General features: G+C 45.2%; 1 protein-coding gene across 2 annotated transcripts in view; it reads left to right on the plus strand.

Annotated features, from left to right (window-relative positions):
• The window catches only part of SEMA3C (semaphorin 3C), a 186,698-nt gene that overhangs the window by 76,809 nt on the left and 88,799 nt on the right, over nucleotides 1-21,090 (plus strand). The gene's annotated exons all lie outside the window — the stretch shown is intronic.

The following is a 21,090-nucleotide window of genomic DNA, read 5'->3' on the forward strand; positions in this document are numbered from 1 at the left end:
CAGCTGTTTGTCGGCTCGCCGCTAGTCTGGACGTTCCCCCTGTCGATATCAAAGCCCTTTGTCGGCAGCCCCGGTAAACCTCATTCCACGAGGAATAACGGGGCTGCCGACAAAGGGCTTTGATGTCGACAGGGGGAACGTCCAGACTAGCGGCGAGCCGACAAACAGCTGATCAGCTGTTTGTCGGCTCAGCGCGGCAGCCATGTAAATGTAAATGAAGCCACGATCATTTAAATCGCGGCTTCATTTACCTTTGCTGATCTGTCTAATCTACATGCCTCTGCCGACAGAGGCATGTAGTCTAGATACAGCCCTATTTACCTACAGTTTAGGTCCCTGAAAGAGATGCTATTATTTGCTTGTTCCTTTATACCTCAAGTAACAACAATGTAGAGATGGGTAATTCTCTGCACTTGGAATATGGAAAAGAATGATTGTTACATGAGCTTAGCTGTGACATATCGACTTATGTTGATAATAGTAGGATACATGAAACCATATGGAAAGAACAATCCAGAGATCTATGTAATTCCAGCCTCTGTATTGCTTACCGGCCAGAATTGAGACCATTATTCGTGGTACCAGCATTTCAGGTTACTGTAATCAAAACAGGACCATAGGCCTGAATTTGGACTTAAAGCGGAGATGGTTTTAGTACAGGCAGTCCCCGGGTTACTTACAATATAGGGACTGTAGGTTTGTTCTTAAATTGAATTTGTATGTAAGTCCGAACTGGCGTCCAGATTCAGCCGCTGTTGAAACTGACCAGCGGCTGACTACAGGAAGCCCGAGGCAGAGTTGCTCTGCCCTGGGCTTCCTGGAATCAGCCGCTGATCAGTTTCAACAGTGGCTGAATTTGGGCGCCTGGGACAGAGCAGCTGGGGCGCTGCCGGGTAGGTCCCCACAGCGCCGCACCTCACCGCAACTCTGCCTTGGGCTTCCTGTAGTCAGCCGCTGGTCAGTTTCAGCAGCGGCTGACTTGGGGACGCCTGGGGCAGAGCAGCTGGGGTGCTGCCGGGTTGGTCCAGTAGCGCCGAGGAGCGGCGCTCCGGACCAACTCGGCAGCGCCCCAACTGCTCTACCCCAGGCGTCATCAGCGAGAAAAGCCTGGTCTGCTGGGGGGGCGCACTAGCTGTGCCCCCTCCTGAGCTGACCAGGGAGACGCAGGTGGCGGGACCGCCGAGACGCGCCGCGATCCCGCCCACATCCCCCGCGGCTTTGCTCCGCCTCTCCCTGGTCTGCTGGGGGGACTCCCCCCAGCAGACCAGGGAAAGGCGGAGCAAAGCCACGGAGCACGCAGGCGGCGGGACAGCCCAGATGCGCCGCGGCTGTCCCGCTGCCAGCGTCCTCTGAGGCTTTGCTCCCCATCTCCCTGGTGTGCTGGGGGGAGCTCCCCCCCAGCAGACCAGGGAGACGCGGAGCAAAGCCGCGGAGCACGCGGGCAGCGGGACAGCCCAGACCAGGGCTTTGCTCTGCTAGACCAGGGCTTTGCTCCGCCCAGACGCGGCTTTGCTCCGCGTGTCCCTGGTTTGCTGGGGGGGGCTTCCCCCCAGCAGACTAGGGAGACGTGGAGCAGCTTTTCTTGCCCCGGAGTACGCGAGAAAAGCCCCGTTCGTAAATGTGGATTGGATCTGCGTAACTCAGGGACTGCCTGTATTGGCTTATTATAGTGCCTCATCTTTGGTCTCCTATATAGCCACCTATCTCTTCCCTTTTTTTTCACATAACATGCAGCAATCGAGATTGTTTTCCTCAGCTATTGCATTTATCATGTCACTCCTCTTTCAATCCCTCTACTAGTTCCCATTTTAATTTGCATCAGAGTCAAGCTTTTTGTCCACACCTTCCCTTGCTTCCATGCTACTTAATACCTGTTATCACTTAATTTGTTTGTGCCTCACCCACTCTGCTGCTAGAATGAATAAAAACAAAGGTCCTCAGTTCCTGATTTACTGTCATCTAATTCTAAATTGATTAAAGATGTTGGAATGGAATGGTAACTGTGACAACATGAGTTTTCTATTTTGTGAATATAGCAGACTGCTGAGGGAGAGACCACTGTGCTATAAGATTTGTGAGCAGTGATGCAGTTGAAACTAGAGGGCAGGATAGAAATGCAGGTGAAACTAGTAATATCAATAAAGTTAGGGATTAAACTGCAGCATGAGTAGTAACACTAGTCCTAGATATATGCAGATTGGCTGACTCTCCAGATAATTTGCTCTTTGAGAAAAAAGGAGTATACTGAAAGAAATTCTTCTGTACCACTGCTATGGAGTTGGTTCTTGCATTTTTCCAGCGGTCATAATGAATATCTCAACACTTCAGATGCACTTTGTCAGTGTGTTTTTATTAGCCCTGCAGTTAATGCAACTCTGCATCAAAGTGATCGTGGGGGGGGAATAAAAGGAGGAAGTAAAGGCATACAGTACAGCTTTTTACATCTATAAACTATAAGCTCAGGCGTGCATTCTTAAACACTATCATGTTTTTAGCACTCACGCTGTTTTGAATATTTTGGAGCAATTAATCATTTTCTGTTCCAATACAGGCACACAGTCTAGACTCTGTGAATAGGGTCGTTGTATGTAACAGGAAATAAATTATTAACCTCTTAGTGCTACCATGAGACATGGTAAGAACAGCTGCCATATGAAATGCACAAAGAGAAAGTGATGGGCTACCAATATTCTGAGAAGGATCTCCTGTGAATAGGTTCCCCCTTAGCTTGTGTTAACTGGTATTGGGGACAAGGAGATGGAAGAATAGGTATGGAAAAGGACTAGCGTATGTGTGTGTGTGTGTGTGTGTGTGTGTGTTTGTATTCTCCCTTTAAACACACAAACATTGCCATCACCATAGTAGCCACGAGGGAAGACTTTTTAGGAAATGTTATCCTTTTTTGTTCTTGGAAATTCAGATACTATGTTACAATTATCATTGTATTAAAAACAAACCAGGAAGGATATATGGATGCATACCTACAGTATATAGAGAGATGGAAAATTGTATGAAGTACAATGAAACTGTAGCAAAATCTGCTTTGATTGTAAGCTGCTTTGGATAGAGATTGTGCGCTCCTATGTGTGTGGACAGTGCCCACCTCATTACAGGTGCTTCCATAATAACAATAAAATTAGAAACATTAATAATGTTGAACAGCCTTGGTTTTAGATAGGGCTGGTAAGTTGAAAAAGTGGCTGTACAGACTCTGAGGATGTTCATTCCAAGATGAAATCTTTTAGAAATACCTGAACCTTGTATTCCTAAGGCTAAGGATTATCTTCTCAGAAGTATTTTATGAGCACTGAGGATGGGTAAGTGATCTCTGGCAGGGATAGGTTAACAGAAGCATCTGGATGTGCAGAGCTGAACTTCAAATAACCCTAATCTTCCCATCCGTATCCTTGGTGAATTTTAATAAGAGGATACTAAGAGCCCTTTCCAGCATGTCACAGAAATGGGCAGCAAGTATCTGCAGTACAATCCTATAGTAGGTTATATCTCTAATGAATAGACTAAAATGGGATGCAGACAAGACACATCTGTATCTGTTCCATTAAGTTGTGACTGCCTTTGGGAATGACACATTTTTAATAAGGCTCTGACTTTCCTAGAGCTTAAAACCAGCAACGTTTGGTTCAAGCTCTTTGTCATCAATAGCAGGAAGAAACAGAAAAAATTAGTGATAGTCTATCTGTAAAAGAAAATAAGGTCAGACAGGAACATAAATTAAGCAGAAGACAAGCACAATGGCAGCAGTATTTCAAAACTCCTTTATTCAGCAAGAATAATAAAATTCTGATGACTCATCATATCTATTCTTGGTACTTAATTTGCCCACCATCTTTTTAGTAATTCTCTCAGTAACTAAATGAATGAGAGTTGATTCTGGGTAAAGTAGAAATGCTGTTTACTTTTCATGGAGAACTAGTTGGAAAATGCTATGTGCAATCCATGAAATAGTTCAAATGGAAACAGACAGAAAGTTAGTTCTTCGTTTTTTCCACACATCTCTTCCATGAAAAGGGCCATTTTCCGTTGGAAAAAAATATTGATGAAAAACATTGTGATCAGCTTTACTGCCATGCAGTGCCACCTACTTTATTACATAACACCACATTAAACCCCTCTGTTGCCAAAGCACTTCACAGACATTAATAACATAGGTCTCAAAATAAATAAACCTCTATGCCAAACCTCAGCTCTGGATCTTTACCACAGTCACATTCCACTTAAGTTAATACAGGTTGAATCTTTGTGGTCCGGACTCTTTGGTCTGGCTGCTGGACTATGGGGCACTGGAGTCTTCACCTGGCAGGGCAGGAAATCTGGTGGGGTCACCAGAGCCCATGGAACCTGCAGCTGACAGGGCTAACGAGCTGAGAGGGCTACTGGACCTCCTGGGGCTCAATGGGCAGCAAAGCTGGCTGCCACAGCCAGGGAACTGGGAGCAGTAGTGCCAGGAGGCTGCAGAGAGGAACCTAATGGAGAGGCTGTCACCTCCCCTCTCCCTGACCTCCTCTGGTCCGGCAAACTTCCTTGTCTGGGACCAGTCAGGTCCTGAGTGTGCCCAAATCAGGGAGGTCCAACCCGTACTCACACTGAGCTTTCCAGGTTAACACGCTCAGTGACAGGTTAACAAAGGAAAAGATTTCAGCCACGAGGGCCCTCTGTTGAAAACATCCCATCTTCACCCTCACCACCACACTCCTCCTCCACATGTTCAGGCTTAGAACATGTTCAGTCAGGGTGCTTGTGCTAACAGTCACACCAGTGGCCAGGGAGACGAAACTGAGGCCTTGCAAAGCTTTTCTCTTTCAAATATAACAGCATGAATGGCACCTCAAACTGGAAAAAAGACAAGTTTAGCTTTTGTGGCCTAATCCATCTTCAAATCCATTGACATCAGTGGTGCAAGATAATAGCTATGGAGAACAGATTTTATATGTCCTGTATGGCTGACTCTATTAAGTAAGAGGGCAGCGTTATTCAGCATGAGCTGTAGCTTCTGATTCATCTTTGCATGGAAGGAATTGCAGTAATCCAGTCAATTTGTTTTTTCAACTCTCTTTGACTTTTGTATCTACAAACAAGGCCTCTTTTGTCCGCAGGTTGCCTGACAGCTTTGTGGAGCATTTTTTGTAAGTGAATGAACTTCAAGGCAGACAGCTCTGTCATATTTCCTTTATGAAGCGATTGGCAAGTGTTGGTGTAGTAAGGAGGAAAGGAGAGAGAAAACAAGAGAGTATAATGAACAGATAGGATGTTCCCAGAAGTAGGAAAGCAATGTGGAATATGTCTGACTTCTGATCTGGGTGTGGCTTTTTTTCTGCCCCTTTAACTCAACAACAATGTCATACTTGGCAAGAAAAGGGTTTCCTGATCTAGCATATGGAAATTAAAATGTCTTGAGTGCTGACTGAAAAGCCTCTGTGTACATTCAGGATACCAGCTGAGGTTCCTTTGGTTTTCAAAGCTTCAGGAAATGTGGTAAGGACCTTCTGTATCTCTTTTGAAAAGAAATGAAAGGAGAGCTCTATTACTATGTACAGGCACACTCCAACATACACAGCTTAAATCTCTATCAGAGCAGCTTGAGCACTGCAGAGTTGTTGACCCTGTACACCAGACAGTGAGAAACGAAGGGGGTGGGGGGGACGGACACAAAGAGAGGTTGGGTGAGTCAGAGGCTTCAACATGAAATGGCTAACTAGTTTAGCTGAGGTAAATTGAAGCAAAATTGACATGTCTTCACTGCACTTCACTCTTGCCACAGTTGTTCTTTTGGGACCAAAGATGATAAATACAGCCAGTCCCCCGGTTACGTACAAGATAGGGACTGTAGGTTTGTTCTTAAGTTGAATCTGTATGTAAGTCGGAACTGGCGTCCAGATTCAGCCGCTGCTGAAACTGACCGCCAGTTCTGACTTATGTACAGATTCAACTTAAGAACCCCAAGTCAGCTGCTGCTGAAACTGATCAGCAGCTGATTCCAGGAAGCCTGGGGCAGAGCAACTGTGCCTTGGGCTTCCTGTTGTCAGCGCTGGTCAGTTTCAGCAATGGCTGACTTGGGGACGTCTGGGGCAGAGCAGCTGGGGTGCTGCTGGGTTGCTCCAGTAGCACCGCTCCTCGGCGCTACTGAACCAACCCAGCAGCACCCCAGCTGCTCTGCCCCAGGAGTCCTGATTCAGCCGCTGCTGAAACTGACCAGCAGCGGCTGAATCAGGATACCTGGGGCAGAGCAGTTGGGGTGCTGCTGGGTTGGTCCAGTAGTGCCCAGAGCGGCGCTGCGGGACCAACCGGCAGCGCCCCAGCTGCTCTGCCCCAGGGTCCACAACAAAAGCCTGGTATGCTGGGGGGGTGCACACTAGCTGCGCCCCCCCCCCAGCAGACCAGGGACACAGGGAGCAAAGCAGCAGTGGGGGGGGTGCCTCGCCTCTGAGGCTTTGCTCTGGCACCGGACCGCTTTGCTTCCGGTGCCCCTGGTTTGCTGAAGACAGTCCCCAGCAGACCAGGGGCACCGGGAGCAGCTTTTCTTGCCCCGGAGCTCGAGGTGGCTGACCGCTGCCTGTGAGCTCCGGGGCGAGAAAGCCCCGTTCGTAAGTGCGGATCCGACGTAAGTCGGGGACTGCCTGTATTATGGTCAAAATAACAATTGATGAATTGGATGGCTCATTCCAGAGACTCTCATGCACTGCTGTGTTGTAATATTGTCACTCTGAGGTATACAAACCAGGGTGATGCTCTTGAATAAAGTGTGTGAGGGTTCTCCCCATCTTGATAAAACTGCTCATAAGACTTGCACAGTAAGGCTGTGTCTACAGTACATGCCTCTGTCGGCAGAGGCATGTAGATTAGGGTTGTAGGCAAAGGTAAATGAAGCCGCGATTTAAATGATCGCGGCTTCATTTACATTTACATGGCTGCCGCGCTGAACCGACAAACAGCTGATCAGCTGTTTGTCGGCTCGCCGCTAGTCTGGACGTTCCCCCTGTCGACATCAAAGCCCTTTGTCGGCAGCCCCGTTATTCCTCGTGGAATGAGGTTTACCGGGGCTGCCGACAAAGGGCTTTGATGTCGACAGGGGGAATGTCCAGACTAGCGGCGAGCCAACAAACAGCTGATCAGCTGTTTGTCGGTTCAGCGCGGCAGCCATGTAAATGTAAATGAAGCCGCGATCATTTAAATCGCGGCTTCATTTACCTTTGCTGAATAAACAAATCTACATGCCTCTGCCGACAGAGGCATATAGTGTAGACGTACCCTAAGAAAGTAACAATAACTTTTCACCTCTCTCAACCTTTTTATACTGTTGTAATTCCACATTCTTCAGTGGAATTGCTGGAGATTTACACTGGTGTAAGCGTGAGAAGAATCTAGCCTACTAATTGAACCATGGTCCAAGTTGCTAAACCCTAGCTAGACCGCCTGGCTGAAGGGTGTGGGTGGTCTTACATAATTCTGACTGAAGGAATCTGGATACTGGAATCTTTGGCAAGACATTGAATAACTCTGCTCCTGCAGTCAGGGAAAAAATTAATTTCCCTCTACTTTCTTAGAGAAGCCTGGGGTCTATACTGTGGGATGTAGCATGATTCCACTATAACAATATATTGGTAAATCGAACATTTATGTTAGGTTTTATGATAGTGCCTATTCCTTGTATTCTAAATCTGCAATAAAAATACACTTAAGCTTACTAGATAGCTTGAGCTGGTGAATGTGCCTCAGAGCCATTCCATCAGACATTGCTACACATACAAGAAAGGGTATTTGTTTCTAATATTGTTTTTATCAAACCTCAGAAAACACATCTCTTTTGCAAAATTGGCTGTGATCTAGATCCCTGTAATCCACCTCTCCTCATTCTTTATTTTTCAAAGCAGCAAGTCACTGGGAGCAGCTAGATTGCTGAGCTCTTTGCTTGTTTTTGCTGTAAATTATTTAAAATCAACTTTCAAGATTACCAAACTATGCCTTCCTACTAAATTGTGAGATACATTACTTCCAATGGCACGTGTCAATGCACTGTTCAAAAAGGCTAGCTAGGGAATCTCTGTTCCTCTGCATTATCTGGTGCATCTTTCCATACAACTTATTGGTCATTTCACAGAGAATTCTTGAATGTTCTGCCCCTAATATCAATATTGTGTTACCAGAGGTAACTGTTTCTGGTTTCTCGTTCTCTACTGAGTTATGCAATCATTGATACTTTGAGCTGTTACTGATATCTTCACACAATGCTACCATTCTGATCTAGTAGTGTTTTCCATCCATTTTACAATTATCTTGCATAGATCTAAGTGATTATACAATGTGCAAGGCAGTGGAGAATCAGTGGTCACTGAAGCGAGGTCATTTTTTATAGCTCGTTGGCAGGACATTTATTCTTCATTCCAAGCACAAAAACTAATTTTCTTTCATGTAGATTATACACTTAAGACGTGGCTCTTGCCAGACAAATTCTTCCTTTTTTTTCTCTATATTGACAGTGAACTTTTGTCCCAAATGACAGTATTAATGAGTTCACTTATGATTTCCTGAATTTCAGCCACTGTTTTGTTCTCACTCTCTTTTTAAATAAAGAGTCGCTTAAAGTGTAGCCAGAGATTTATGGACTGAAAGGATGAGTTTATTCTGTGACTTTCAATTCATATAACTCCATTATTTTGCTATGAAAATTCAATTTTTCATTCAATAAAAATCATAGAAAAGCATGATTGTTTAGGCTTTTGCATAATGCTCTTCTGTTGTTTGAATATTGTTGACTGCAGCGCTTTGTTTACCTTTTTGTATGTTCTAATGGTAATTTTGGCTTCTTCTGACTTACGTAAATATGCTGGTAATGAAGTTCTTCAGGAATCATGTATCACATATCACCTAAATGCATTTGATATTGAAAATGAGTTATCAACATGCATTTGGCAAAACAAAAAACCTCTCTTGAATTATATATTCAACTATTCTTTATCTTGTCTGTGCAAAGAGACCCAAACTAAATTCATATTCAGAATGAATTTAGCCCCAGAAAAAAAATCAATAATATAAATAGCATACTGTCCCAGGAATATTGTATACATGGTAAAGAAACAAACAAAGAAACAAAAAGTTGGATAATCATGCCCAATGGTCATGTCATTCTGTTGAAAAATCTGGAAGAAGATCAAGAAAAGTTAAGATGATTGCTTTTCTGTACTTCTGAAGCCTGTGGTCTTTCATCTGAGACATTTCAAGTGAACCCCCCAACAAGATACTAAAAGCATTGTTTAGACATTTCATATTCTAGTACTGCATATCATAAATAGGAAAAAGTATAAAAAAAGACATGTTTTCTTTTAGCCAAAATTTGTTTGTGAAACTGAAATTATGTGCAGGCTTGGAGACATTTCACAGAAATGATCATTGGGGCAATATTCCAGATTCCACTTATGGTTTTGAAACCTAGGAAGTGCCTAAAAATGAAATATATCAATAGTAAATTGTTTGCGTGCTCAGAGTTGCCCAAAAAGCAATTGGAGTCATTCTCCTTTGTGTTTATGCTACTAAAATAGATACTTCAAGAACAAAATGATTTCAATCCACTTCCTAAGCAGACAAAAGTTCACATGAAAAAGTCAGATTAGATACTACCTGGCAGCACCTTTGTTAGTGTAGACCAAGGATTAAATAAAACTGAAGGGAGTATTACAGGCTGTCACTTTGTAAAGGGCCTAGTCAGACAATGTTGCCAAAGCTGCAGTTACAGATGAGCCTCTGGCTCATATAGAACTATGAGCCATGAGGGACAAGTTGAAATAACCGTGGGCTGTCATCACAAGACATAATATTAAATTAAAGAATTATCTTTAATTCCTGAAGGCTCCAGGACAATCCTGGAGTGCTGGCAATCTCAGTGGACTTGACGTTAGAGGGCCCCTGTTCCCTGGAGTGTCTATTATTGATGGGACCCAAGAGGAATAGGGAACTGATGAAAACACTCAGGAACCAACTCCCTTACATGGACAGGGTTAAATAAAGTTCCATTTGTTCTACTTAGCCTAAGTTCAGCTTCACTCTTTGACATTGAAATGTGGTAATAGTGTCTAAAGCCGCCCAGAAGCCTGGATTTTGCAGTCCCAACACACAAAATGGACCCAGTGGAATGATAAACTTGAACATGCAGAGCTGGCCATCTGGGAGGACAAAAACAGCTGGAAAGTGAACAAGGAATAGTGCCCTGTACCACTCTGAAGCTTTCCACTTCAAGCCTCACAGCTGTTCTAGGAGCCCTGGAAAACCATTGCTCCCTAAAGCAGAATGAAATTGTGAAGCAACAGAGGTTTTTCACTGGGCATCAGTCTGAAGGGAAAGGAATAGACTCCTGTGTTACTGTCTTGCATGCACTGGCAGCTACATGCAATTTTTGAAACTTGACAGACTCCTTGATATGGAGCAGGATAGTCTGTAGCACTTGGGATCACCATATGCCGGATATGCTGCTCAGGGAAGTTGATCTCCTATTAGACAGATACGTAGACTGGGGATATCAATTGGAAGCCTCAAAAGAAAGGAAGAAAGCCCAGAAGGCACAGTTCCCCAGAAGGAACCATGAAGTGACACTGCAGCAAAGGAGTGCACATGGGTACAGTTCCATATCTATAAGGAGGTGCATTTACTATGGAAGAACTGATGGGACCTGCATTTAGACAGCAATGCAATGACTGTGGGAAGAGGAGCCATTTTACAATATGTGCAAGAGCAGAGGAAGGGCCCAGAAAAGATTCAGTCAAACTTTAACAAGAGAGGGATGACACATTAGACAACAGTGGTAACATGGAGAACACAGCCATAAAAATCATGTAGCTGATCATGTGTAGGGTCAGAATTTCAAGCTGCAGTTCAAGGAGCTAAAGGGAGTCCTAGGGGCAATGGAGACTATTTTAGAACATTGAGAGATAGACCAGCTGATGAGGGGGCACCAGGGATCACTACCGGAGGGCCTGGCAATTAAAAAGGGCTGGAGCCCTTGACTCTTTAAATTGTCACTGGAGCCCAGTGTGGTGTGCTCCGGGTGGCTCTGAGGGCTGGCATGAGGGTGGAGGAATGTGGCACAGTATAGTCCAAGTGGTGCTGAGGTCCGGCTGCCCCAGCCCCACTCCTTCCACTGGAGGTTCCAAACCTTCCAGTAGTGAGGAGCTGCCCCACCACCACCTGCCCCAGGGGGTTGACAAATCTCTTGGTCCCTTTATATGGAGGTATTTTCAAAGATCAATCGTGCCAAAGTAGTGACTAGAAGTAGACACATATTGGACCCAGAGTGGGCCCTTCAGGGAAAATTCTGGAGGCAGTATGTAGTCTGGTATGCAAGAAGTTTGAAAGTTTGCTGAACAGAGGGTAGCAGAGCACCTGTGGAGCCCTCTGCAGCCTGGGTAAGCTGCATAGTGGTGGTCAAAAAGCCATTAGGAAAATTACACATCTAGATAGGCCTAAAACCACAGAACCAGGCATTGAAAAGATGCCACTATCCACTTCCCATATGTTTTTACAAGTTGCCAAACTTTCCAAAACCAGAATCTTTACAGTGTGTGATTTGAGGAATTGATTTTGGCACATGATAAAGAGTACAGCATCCTCACCCCAGAGCTGGAAGGGCTGCCTGGAGAGAAAATAACTGTGATTACATCCTCATTGTTTGCACAGGGGCTAATGACACAGAAGCAGAACGAGACCATGACAGAAAACTACATGCTTTGCCACAGCGATGCAGGGACAAGAACATAAAATTTAACACAGAAAAAATGCACTCAGTATGAGGCGACATACATAGGACTCACAGCAGAGAGAGACTGATCCAGGTAGTCAAACATATGCCAGCTCCAGAGGTGTGAAAGAGGTACAGTGCTTCACAGGAACTATCAGTAATCATCTGTCCACAACTGACTACAATAACAGAATCAGAAGTGAAAGTAAACGGGTGAGTCCAGGTGCACAGCTCCAGCAAGAACTAGCTAAGTTACAGCAAAAGCCAGGAGGAAGCTATTTAAAGAGCTGGGAGGGACCTGGCTTGAAATAGGACAGTACCTGTAAGAAATTTTAAATTACTTTTACCACTGAACAGAACTCATCTCTCAGCTCACAAGGTGGATTGCTGAATAAGGCTGCAGAGGCCCCAAAAGCGGGCATCTGACATACCAAGATAAATGATAATGGATGCCCCTTTCCTGAAGTATTGCGAGCCAGGACTGCCACTGCCATCCCAGTGTGCTTCAAAGGAGAAATGGTTGGAAGTGGTTCTTTTGCAGGAGCAACTGGTCTTTTCTCTCAAATGAGCCCTGTGAGAGACTGACAAAGATATGCCCAATAAAAAATAAAAAGAACTTTTGGTTCTGGTATTTAGAGTAGAGTTCTTCCATCAAAACATCTATGGACACTCAGTAATAGTGTAATCAGACAAGAAATTCCAGGGACCATTATGACAAAACCCCTTCTTAGTGCACCAACATAGTTGCACCTCATGTTGACATGCCTCCAGTGGTACCAGTGAGAGATCAGATATTTTCCAGGACACTAAGGATGCGTCTACACAGCAGGGTTTAACTCAAAATAAGGTACTCAAATTGAGCTACATCAATAACGTAGCTTATTTCAAAATTGGGAGCATCTACACAGTGTTTATATTGAAATAGAACACTTTAACCCTCGAGTTCCCTTATTCCTCGTGCCATGAGGATTACAGGAGTCAGAGTACGAAGTCCTTCAAGTTGACAGTATTTTGACATTATTTCAAAATAATCGTCTGCTGTGTAGGCATACCCTAACTGGTGTTAGTTAATACCCTGAGCAGGACATATATACCTAGTATCATCAGGTTGGGAGAAGGGAATGAGAACATTGATTCCATTAACGTGCAGCACTATCTCCCAGTTTCAGTAGCAAAACAAATAGAAATTAGAGGCTTCAGAGAAAGATACTTAGCTACAGTCAATCAAAAAAGCTATTCTAACATGGTATCCAAAAGACAAAGACCAGCTGCTGGTAGCAACAGAACCATATTTTCAAATGGAAGATGAGCTGAGTGTACAAGATGGAATCATCTTTTGAGGAGAGACAGCTGTTGTCCCTATCGTAGTTCATTACAATATAAGGCAAAAAATACACACCTTACACCTGGGCACTGACTGCTGGCTTACACAGGCTTGAGAGTGGGTATAGTGACTGGGAAGGAATACAAAATTCCTCTCCTTCACAGATGTGTGTGACACTTGCAGATATTCTGACAACCATCAGCAGAAAGAGATGGTGCTATCACATGAAGTGATGAGTGAATCACATGCTAGATATGAGTCAACAGTGTAACACTGATGCAAAAAAAAAAAGCAGACATACTGGGATGTATTAGGAGTGTAGTAAGTCAGACACAAGAAGTAATTTTTCTTCTCTACTGTGCTCTGATTAGGCCTCAGCTGAAATATTGGGTCCAGTTCTGGTGGAAATATTGGGTGCCACATTTCAGGAAAGATTGGACAAATTAGAGAAGGTCCAGAGGAGAGCAACAGAAAAGATTAAAGGTCTATGTCTTTAGAGGAAAAATTGAAAAAATCGGTTTAGCTTAGTCTGGAGAATGGAAGACTATGAGCAGGGACATCATACAGTTTAAGTAAATAAATATAAGGAGGAGGAAGAAAAATTATTCTCCTTAACCTCTGATGATAGGACAAGAAGCAATGGGCTTTAATTGCAGTAAGGGTCATTTAGGTCTTCTCAGGCAGGGGAACATATACTCCATGGGGGTACACAGAGGTCTTCCAGGGGGATACATCAAAATATTAGCCTGGTTTTACAACAGGCTACATAAAAAAGCAGTAGCAACATCACTAAAAAGTAAAATTTCATACAGACAAAATGAGAAATTAAACAGTTTTTCAATAATAGTGTGCTGTGGTGCTTTTGTACTTTTATATCTGATTTTGTAAGCAAGTAGTTTTAAGTGAGGTGAAACTTGGGGGTAACAAAAGACAATTCTGGCTCCTGAAAGAGGTATAATAGTCTTGAAAGGTTGAGACCACTAGTTTAGGATAAATATTATGCAAAATTTCCTGTTTAGATAATACTTACTCTTGCCTTGAGTGCAGGGGACTGGACGAGAAGACTTCTTGTGATCTCTTCCAATCAATGATTTTATGATTCTAAGAGCTACACACCTATCCATGGCAAAAGGTGGAAGGGGACTCATTTAGGAGAGGAGAGGAAAAGCAGTACTTGATTACAATGTGCTATTATTTAAACTTTGGTGAGGTCAATACCCTGCCTGATAAAAGAAGCATGCCTGTGTTTAATAAACTGAGGCCCACTTTGAGAGGTATGGTACTCTGGACATCGTAGGTAGCAATAGCAGACCCCAATTTGCTTTAGAAGAATTGAAAGAATTTGCATGCACATGGGAATTTGACCACCACACCATCTTCACAGCATATTCCCAGATTAATGGGAAAGTGGAATCAGCTGTGAAAATAGCTAAGGGTATGTCTACACTACAAAGTTAATTAGAACTAACAGACGTTAGTTCGAATTAACTTTGATAGGCGCTACACATACAAACTGCTAGTTCGAACTTAATTTGAACTAGCGGAGCGCTTAATTCGAATTAGGTAAACCTCATTCTACGAGGACTAATGCCTAGTTTGAATAAGCAGTTCGAATTAAGGGCTGTGTGGTCACTTAATTCGAACTAGTGGGAGGCTAGCCCTCCCCAGCTTTCCCTGGTGGCCACTCTGGGCACCACCAGGGAAACTCGTCTGCCCCCTCCCGGCCCCGGAGCCCTTAAAGGGGCACGGGCTGGCTACGGTGCCTGTGCCAGGTGCAAGACTGCCAGCACCCAGCCAGCAGACCCTGCACCTGGCACGGCATGAACCAGCCACCCGCTGCCACCCAGCCCTCCGCCTCTTCCTGGGACCAGGCTGGCGGCTCCTGGGAGCCTGCCCGGGTCCGCAAGAGGCAGGCACCCACCTGGTCTAGTGCGGTGATCGTGGACCTCATCCACGACATCTGCACTAGGCACAGGAAAGTGGCCATCTAGGGCAGGATAGCTGCCAGCCTGGCCACCCAGGAGCAGGTTTGCATGAAAATCAGGGTGGTCCAGTGAGACCCCGACCCTGAGCTTAGAATGGCCGTACTGGGGCAGACCAAAGGTTCATTTAGCCCAGTAGCCTGTCTGCCGAGAGTGGACAACACTAGGGACCCTGGAGGGGATGGACCGAAACAATGACCAAACCATTTGTCTCGTGCCATCCATCTCCAGCCTTCCACAAACAGAGGCCAGGGACACCATTTCTACCCCCTGGCTAATACCACTCCATGGACCCAACCTCCATGACTTTATCTCACTTCTCTTTAAACTCTGTTCTAGTTCTAGTCTTCACAGCCTCCTGCAGCAAGGAGTTCCACAGGTTGATTATTTGGTTTGTGAAGAAGAACTTTCTGTTATTAGTTTGAAGCCTGCTACCCATTCATTTTATTTGGTGTCCTCTAGTCCTTCTATTATGGGAACTAATGAAGAACTTTTCTTTATGCACCCTCTCCATACCACTCATGCTTTTATAGACCTCTATCATATCCCCCCTCCGTCTCCTCTTTTCTAAGCTGAGAAGTCCCAGTCTCTTTAGCCTCTCTTCATATGGGACCTGTTCCAAACCCCAATCATTTTAGTTGCCCTCCCCTCTCCTACCCTCTCTCTTCCCCTCTCCCACCTCCTTTTCCCAGTCTCCCCGAGTTTTGTTCAATAAAGAGAGTTTCTATTTTTGAACACACGTGTCCTTTATTTTGTAGATCAGAAAGGGGGGCTAGGGAGGGGTAAGTGGAAGGAGGTGAGGGAGGAATGGGGTACAAGCCCCCGATGGGGAGGACTGGGGTGGCTCTGCGGGCTCCTCAGGGTGGAAGCTCTCCTGCAGCCCCCCGATTGACCCACCCCGAGTGCTGTGATATGGCGAGTGTGGGCACTCAGGGCACTCCAAGACAGGACTGCTTTGCAGACGGGGAACCCCTGAGAACTGTCTGTCCGGGGTGGGGGTCGGGACCCTTTAAGCCCAGCCCTCGGCTAGCCTGAGACAGCAGCTCCACACTCTAAGTCCTAATCTGCTTCCGGCCATCCTTAACCTCGGTTCATGGTCCACTCAATGTGGACATGCTAGTTCGAATTAGCAAAATGCTAATTCAAACTAGTTTTTAGGTCTAGATGCACTAATTTGAATTAGCTTAGTTCAAATTAACTAATTCGAATTAAGTTAGTTCGAATTAGTGCTGTAGTGTAGACATACCCTAAGAGACTGTTACACAAGTCTCTGGTTTATACTTGGCTTCATACCTCTGGTTACCATTTTTGTCACATGAAATACCCCACAGCAGAGGTGCCAAAACAATCTAAAATAGGCATTGAGGGCCAAAGAACTAAAGCCCTTCTACCAATGAGGGGAGATCTGTTGCTGCTAGTAGGATGAGGATGCCAAGAGGAGATAGCCAATAATCAGAGAAAGTTGGCACTGAATTATGATAGGTCAGACAAAGACCTATCAGCCCAGAAGCTAGGCTTTCCTGTGAGGCTCTAGTCTTTAAAGATACCAGAAAGTGGACGAAAGGAGTCATCAGGGTGCAGTTGCACTCAGATCACATAAGATGACTATGCAAGAGTTACAAATGATTCCAAAGAGCAGGAAAGTCTAGCAATCAGACACAACAACCAGAGAGAGCCAAGAGAGATCATCACAAAATGGTGAGAAAGACAGTAATTTAGACACCAAGTGTACAGGCACGGAGGAGACTCCAGAGGGGTATTTTGCTAAACCAGAAGACAGGTGACAGATAGAGAAAGTTGGGTCACTTCTGGAATGGTTGCCGGTTCGGAAGATCAGATTACCTCAGACTCCAAAACCAGATGAGTCTGTGATGAAGATGAGTCTCCAATTCAGCTATGCGCTAGTAATTCTGGCCAAAGGGACGCAGTTCTGGGGGGTTGGGCATCAATTTTTTTTAAGGTTTATGTTAAAATCAAGGGAGCTAACTGCTTTGCTAGGCCCCAAGCCAAGGGCAGGGGTGGTTCTGCTCTCCCAGAAGGGACAGGGCCTCAGGCAGAAGGCGTGAAACCAGGGCAGTGGGCCCTCAGTGCCACCAAGATTGTGGCATGCCTCCCACTGACCTCAGCACTGTCTGGAGCAGGCCGAGCCCTCCACTGCTACTGTGGCAGTGGTAGCCAGCAGCCCAAGGCTTTTTTGAAATGCTGGGCCCCAAAGCAATTGACCCCTTTGCCCTCCCTCCTCCTGTCATTGGGTCTGGTTAAAATGTTAGGAAAACAAAGAAGGTGTAGCCTGATCAATGTACTTGGAGTCAGACAAGAAGGCTTCGTCACCACGGCAGGGTTTTTGCACAAGAAGCCTTTTGTGAAAGAGTTCGTCTGCAAAAGCTTCTTGCGCAAAAGCATGTCCAGACCTCAATGTGCATCACAAAATCATTGTGCTTTTGTGCAAGAGAGCGTCCACACTGCATGGATGCGCTTGCGCAAGAAAGCTGTGATGGCCATTCATAGAATGGCCATCAGAGCACTTGTGCTTTTTCAGATAGGGGTTTCTTGTGCAAAAAACCTCTGCATCCATACACACCTTTTTGCGCAAGAACTCTTGCAAGAAAAGGAGTTATTTCTCATGGGAACAGGAATAACTGTACTGCCAAAAGCCTTGTCTTCTGCCAATTTACTTGCGCAAAAGCGTGCTTGAGGTGTGGACGCTCTGCTGGGTTTTGCGCAAAACCGTTTTTGCACAAAAACCTTGTAGTGTAGATGTAGCTGAAGAGCCCATGTTCCATGGAGGGGCTGTCATTGGCCGGACACTGGGGAAACAGGGAACATTTAGAGTTAGGCTGGAAGCAACTCAGACTCATGGAGAGAACCTGTTCTACTTGTTCCTTTGGTTTAACGTAATCTTCATTCAGCTTTGCTCTTTACTGATGAAACAGAGTAGATGCTGGGTTGGGCAGAATGTGTAGAGATGGTAGAATGAGCCCTTTGGCTCAAGGATGAGACATGTCATAGATTGCCCCCTCCTCCATCCATTCTTCCCTGAATTTCTTTTACAAACATATTCATCAATGCTGGGCATGTGTCTGAGGCTTCCCTCTGTGTACACTTACTGGGACTGGAGAGGAAAGGAAATCACTGTCCTTTGTGCCTTATTGCAAGCAGTTCCAAACTGATAGCTTCACACAGCCCCCATAAGTACTGGAATCAGCCCTAGCTCAAGAGGCCCTGCCTATGCTGTACCTGTCTGTGGATAGAGCACTGCATGTTCCAGGACTAGTAAATAGGATGAAGTTTAATAAGGTCAAATGCAAAGTATTCCACGTAGGAAGGAACAATCAGTTTCACATATACAGAATGGGAAGTGATTGTCTAGGAAGGAGTACTGCCAAAAGAGATTTAGAGGTCATAGTGGACTAGAAGTTAAACATGAGTCAGCGGTGGGACACAGTTGCAAAAAAAATCAAACACGATTCTGGGAGCAAGACATGAGAAGTCATTCTGCTCTACTCTGCGCTAATTAGGCCTCAACTGGAGTAGTGTGTCCAGTTCTGGGCACCATATTTAAAGAAAGATGTGGAGAAATTGGAGAAGGTCCAGAGAAGAGCAAAAAAATGATGAAAGGTCTAGAAAACATGACCTATAAAGGAAAACTGAAAGAACTAGGCTTGTTTAGTTTAGAAAAGAGAAGACTGAGAGGGGACATGATAGCAGTTTTCAAGTATCTAAAAGGGTATTATAAGGAGGAGGGAGAAAAATTGTTCTCCTTAGCCTCTAAGGATACAACAAGAAGCAATGAGTTTAAATTGCAACATGGGAGGTTTAGGTTGGACATCTGGAAAATCTTACTGCCTGTAAGGGTGGAAAAACACTGGAATAAATTGCCTAGGGGGGTTGTGGAATCTCCCTCACTGAAGATAGTTAAGATCAAGTTAGACAGACACCTGACAGGGATGATCTAGACAATGCTTGGTCCTGCCATGAGGGCAGGGACTGGACTCAATGACCTCTTGAGGTCCTTATCAGTTCTCGTTTTCTATGATTCTATAATGCAGGTATCCCTTAATTCACCATTAAAAAAGAAAAATGCAGTTCATATCCTGAAACTCAAAATGTAGTCACATACTGCTCATTTTCATTTGTTGTCATCTATTTCCTCTGCTTTTAATAGAGAAACTTTCTGGAGAGAGTCATTTAATGAGGCAGGTAGATGCTTGTCTGCAGTATATCCTAGAACTCATACATTTTTAAGGCAAGATAACTGTCAACTTGGTTGGTTCCAAAAAGTTCAGGAGAATAGTACAGTAAAACTCCATTAGTCCGGCATCCAATGGTCCGGGACTCCTGATGGTCCGGCACCATCAGGAACCCGGAAGTGCTGGGGCAGCCGGACAGGCTTCCCCCATTCAGCTGCTGCTGAAACTGACCAGCAGCTGAATCGGGGAAGCTGGGAGCAGAGCAGCTGGGGTGCTGCTGCGTTGGTCTCGTAGCGCTGCCCCTCGGGGCTGCGGGACCAACCCGGCAGGACCCCAGCTGCTCTGCCTATGGGGTCCCCGATTCAGCCGCTGTTGAAGCAGAACAGCGGCTGATTCCAGGGAGCCCGGGGCAGAGCAGCTCTGCCCGGGGCTCCCTGGAATCAGCCGCTAATCTGTTTCAGCAGCGGCTGACTCGGGGACCCGTGGGGCAGAGCAACGGGGGTCCTGCCGGGTTGGTCCCGCAGCACCGTCCTTTGGCGCTGCGGGACCAACCCAGCAGCACTCCAGCTGCTCTGCCCCAGGCGTTCCCAAGAGCAGCTGGAGTGCTGCTGGGTTGGTGCCGTAGCGCCGCCCCTCAGCGCTGCGGGACCAACCTGGCAGCACCCCAGCTGCTCTATTGCAGGCATCCCCGATTCAGCTGCTGCTGAAACTGACCAGCAGCGGCTGAATCAGGGACGCCTGGGGCAGAGCCAGACTATCGTAAGGGGGGGCTATGAGGGGTCTGGGGTGGCATCCCCTCCCACCCCACTCCAGACCCCTCATAGCCCCCCCTTCTGATAGTCTGGCATATCTGATAATCCGGCATCCCCTGGGTCCTAAAGGTGCCGGATTATCTGAAGTTTACTGTATATGGTTTGGGGATGAGAATTCACTGAACATTTTGTTTCTTGTTAAAAAACAGATTATTTGGCCATCCTTTTCTTTAAGATCAGATTTCTAAGTGTGTGAATCAGATTGGTATTGATTTAATCATGATAACCAAGATCAAACTCACTGACCTATTTAACAGGGAGAACAAAGGTTACTTTTCCAGCCAGATATTACTTACACATGGAATACATTAAACGCTTTATTTTGATTGTCATACAAAAATATTAAATACTCACAAAGTGCTAAGAGGCTTAACTTGCTTAGGTCTCATTCTATATGCAGAGATTGCTGGGTTGGTACTGTGGTTGAATTCCCAAATTCCCAAGGCAAGCAAATGGGTTTAGTTTGAAGGTCAATACATGTATAGACCTGATAATTACAGGTGAGAGATCCTGTCCTTCTCAGTAATTTTTCTTATGAAATATTGGGAAGATGGGAAGAGAGTATCAAGGATATTATAGTGGCTTTCCATCACTGAGGTTTCAGAATTATAGTCTCTTAGGAGTAACACATTCTATTAAGTTACATTTTGTAAGGTGAGTTTGTGGCAAATTTTTGTTTTGTCAGAAGACAGTGTACGGGATCATGAATTCCTCCACACCTGACAAAAACCCACAGGAGGCCTGTGATTCATTTTTACATCTCAGCCCAAAGGAAATGCAAGTAACAAGCTTCTGTGGGACTGTATCTCCCAGAGTAGTGTTTTACCACAAGGAGGGGCTTTCCTTTCCCACTTGTGGATGCTTGCAAACTTCTTTGTAGTGTCCTGTGGTATCATTCTTCCAGCCAGTGGTCTGTTGGAAACAGCAGTTCTATAGCTTTCTACTTCTGCTTTTGCCTTTAACCATATGTCTTGTAAGAAAGCTGTAAAACAGAACCCAGGAAAATAAAGATGTCTCCTAATATGAGCATAAGAGCCAT

Source organism: Pelodiscus sinensis, chromosome 1, assembly GCF_052426305.1.
Source record: "Pelodiscus sinensis isolate ZL-2025 chromosome 1, ASM5242630v1, whole genome shotgun sequence".
In the NCBI taxonomy this organism is placed as follows: domain Eukaryota; kingdom Metazoa; phylum Chordata; order Testudines; family Trionychidae; genus Pelodiscus; species Pelodiscus sinensis.